Here is a 3,965-nt window from a genome sequence, read left to right on the forward strand (position 1 = left end):
ATGGGGCGGGGTGTGGGGTGGGATATGGGGCAGATGTGGGGCAAGGATGTGGGGCAGGATGAAAAGGCGGCGGTGTGGGCGGATGTGTGGGGTGTGGGTGGGCGTGTGGCCGTGGGATAGTGGGGTGTATGTGGCGGGCAGGGTTGTTGGGGCACGCCGGTGTTGGGGGTGGATATGCGGCGTGGGATGTGGGGCGATACTGGGGCGGGATTTGTGGGCTGGTGTGTGGGGTAGGATATGGGGGTGTGGGTCAGCCCAGGATTGTGGGGGTCTGTGGTGGCGGTGGGATGTGAGGTGCTGGGGTGCTTGTAGGGGCGTGAGGAGGGGTGGGGACGTCAATGATGGCGGGGTTGGGACTCCCCATGACCCCAATGTAAACCCTATTGGACTCCCCATTGACCATGCCCCCATTAAACCCCCATTGTCCCCCATTGACCCCACTAACCCCCATTGCCCTCGTATTGGCTCCCATTTACCCACCCCACTTGCCCCCACTGACCCCACTGTGCCGTCCCATTGCCCCCGATTGCCCCCTATTGACCCCACTGCCCCATTGGCCCCCTACTGACTTGCTATTGACTCCCATATGCCCCATTGCCCCCCATTGCCCCCCATTGCCCCCATTGTGCCCCGCATTTGCCCCTATGTGCCCCCATTGCCCCCATTGCCCCCATTGGCCCCCACTTGCCCCCGCATTGCCCCCCGATTGCCCCCATTGACCCCATTGCCCCTAATCGCCGCCCATTTGCCCCATTTGCCCCTATCGCCCCCATTGCCCCATTGCCCCTATTGCCCCAATTGCCCCTATTGCCCCCATTGCCCCCCAACTGACTCCTATTGCCCCACTGACCCCCCCCACATTGCCCCCATTGCCCCCATTGCCCCCCATTGCCCCCCAGTTGGCCCCATTGACCCCATTTGACCCCATTGCCCCCATTGCCCCCATTGGACCCTATTGCCCCCATGTGCCCCCACTGATCCCTACTTGCCTCCCATTGACTTCCTATTTGCCCCAATTCGCATTTCCTATGATCTTTTATGACCCCCATAATAAAGACACACACCAAACCTTATAGACCCACCATTGGCCCACCACATTGACCCTAATAATGACCCACCATTGACCCCTTATACACCCAACTGACCCTCATTGCCCCCCCATTGCCCCTATTTCCCCCACTTGACTCTCTGATTGCCCCCACTGGACTCCTGTTCTTGCCCACTCCTGCATTGCCCATTGGTTCTCTCATTACTGCCACTGACCCCATTGCCCCCATTGACCCCATCGCCATTGCCCCCATTTGACCCTATTGCCCCTATTGATTTTCCTAATTGCCCATGCCCCTATTGCCCCCATGACCCCCATTGACCCCATTCGCCCCTATTGCCCCTATTGCCCCCGTTGGAACCCCCATTTGACCCCATTGCCCTATTGCCCCCCATTGCCCCCACTTGTACTCCTAATTGCCCCCATTGAACTCCTATTGCCCCTATATTTGGATTCCTATTGGCTCCCATTGCCCCCGTGCCACCCAGGTAGTCTGCTCGTTACGTGGGTCGCCGTGGGGGGGGCCCTCAGGCCATTTCCATAGGGAAGAACTGCGACAAGTTCGGGATCGTGGGTGGCACGAGCGGGTCACGTGATCAGGCTTCTGGCGACGAGCAAAACGAGGCCGCGACAGGGCCAGCACGTGGCCATTATTAGGGACAAACATACAGCCCGGTTATGAGGGGGTAATGGCGGTGTATAGGGGGGTATATGGGGAGGTATATGGCGGTGTATGGGGTGATAATGATTGGGGTGTATTTATTGGGGCGGTGTATGGGTGTGATGGCGGGTGATATGGGTCGTATATTGGGGTGTATATGGGGTTGATATCTGGGGTCGTATATGAGGGTGTTATATGGGGTTGTATGAGGGGATTCATGGGGTGTGTATTGCGGGTGTATGGCCCCGCGCGTTGGGGTGTATATGGGTGTATGGGGTGTATTGGGAGGGTAATGGGGGTTATGGGCGTTATGGGGTGTATGGGTGTATATGGGTGTATGGGTGTGTGGGGTGTATGGGTGTATTGGATGTGATATATGTGTGTAATGAGGTGTATATGGGGTGTATGGGTGTAGGGGGTCTGCTGTGTATGGGTGAGGGTTATGGCGGTGTGCTATGGGGGTTATGGGGCGTATATGGGGTGTGTGCGCGCCGGTATACTAGGGTGTATCGGGTGTATATGGGTCGTACTATGGCGGTGTGTATGGCGGTAGTATATGGGGTGTACATGGCGGGGTATTGGGGTGCTATCATGCGGTGTCATGGGGGCTCATGGCGGTCGCGGCAGACGCCATGTAGGCGCAGGATGCTGGGGCTCGGATGCTGTGTCGGGGCAGGATCAGGGGCCAGGGTGCTGTTATCGGCGCAGCTGGGTGGTAGGCCTGGATGCTTGGCCGGTGAGGTGGTGTGGGGCAGGGTATCGGGATGGGTCCCATCGCGTGGGCGGGGAGTCTTCTCCAACCTGTAGGGCACGGTTGTTATGGGGCAGGCTGTGGGGCGGGCTGTAGGACTGGGTGTGTATGGGGCAGGCTGTGGGTCAGGCTGTGGGTCAGCCCCATAGCGTGTGGGCCCCATAGGGCAGGAGTACAAACTTCCTGAAGATGGAGCACACGAGGAGGTGGAGTCGCTGGGGGGAGGACGTACGACTTCGACAGGCGATCGATTGCACTACGCCAGGAACACCTTCTCCAGGTGCCGCCCCATAGAGCGGACCCATTAGAGCCCCATAAGCCCACAGCACCCCATAAACACCCTATAGAGCAAGCCTCCATAGGCGACGGCCATAGCACCCCATAGAGCCGCACAGAACCCCGCATAGTGCGCCTGCGCACCTTCATTAGAGCCCCCAATAGCACCTATAGAAGCCCCATAGCACCCATAACGGCCCCCATGACGCTGCCCCATAGCACCCTATATTATCCCCATAGCTACACTACAGAGTCCCATTAGCACCCCAAATGCCCCCATAGTTGCCCCATAGCACGCCCATAGAGCCCATAGCACCCCATAGATCCCCATAGCGCCCATAGAGCACCATAGAGCCCCCACAAGCACCCCATAACAACCCCATCCAGGAAAGCTCCCATCAGCCAACGCCCATAGAGAGCCACACAGTACTCCCATAGTGGCCCTGCTGCAACCTCATAGGCGCCCAATAAGGCACCCTATAGAGCCCCATAGCACCCCATAACGCGCCCATAGTGCCCTATATACCCTCATAGAGCCCCATAGCCACCTACAGAGTCCCATAGCACCCCATAATGCCCCATATAATATCTCCTATTGCACCCCATAGCACCCCATAGGCCCACTAGCACCCCATTAGAGCCCCATAGCACCCCATAACACCTCACAATAAAGCACCCATAGCGCCCGTGCTCTGCCCCCACAGCGAGCCAGTGCGCCCCACTGGCAGCCACCGTTCCCACAGGGGCGAATTCTTTTCGCTGAACCAATCCTGCCCCAAGTACGACGTCAATGCAGGGGTGCCCGGGCGTAATAACTAATAAGCCCGGCATGCGTGCCACGCGGCCTCAGCCAAGGGGGACATCCCGCGGCAGGCAAAGAAGTTGAAATGTACCCTTCCCGCGTGAGCAACGGGACTGTGGGGCACGAGATGTGGGGCAGCGGCGGTGCTTGGGGCCTAGGGGACCATGGTATCCCCTAATTGCGGGCGTGTGTTATGCATCCCCTACTGGGGCCGTATATCCCCTATCGGGCGCCGTAGTATCCCCCATTCTATGGCGCGCCGTACTTTATCCCCTATGGGCTTATATTCCCCTGTGGGGCCTCGTGTATCCCCCTGTACGGGGGCCTGTAATCCCCCTCATGGGCCCGATATATGCCCCCTGCTCGCCGCGCCCGTGTATCCCCCGCATGATGGGGGCCGTGATACCTTCCCCCTACTGGCCGGCCC

This window comes from Coturnix japonica, chromosome 22 (assembly GCF_001577835.2).
Source record: "Coturnix japonica isolate 7356 chromosome 22, Coturnix japonica 2.1, whole genome shotgun sequence".
In the NCBI taxonomy this organism is placed as follows: Eukaryota; Metazoa; Chordata; class Aves; order Galliformes; family Phasianidae; genus Coturnix; species Coturnix japonica.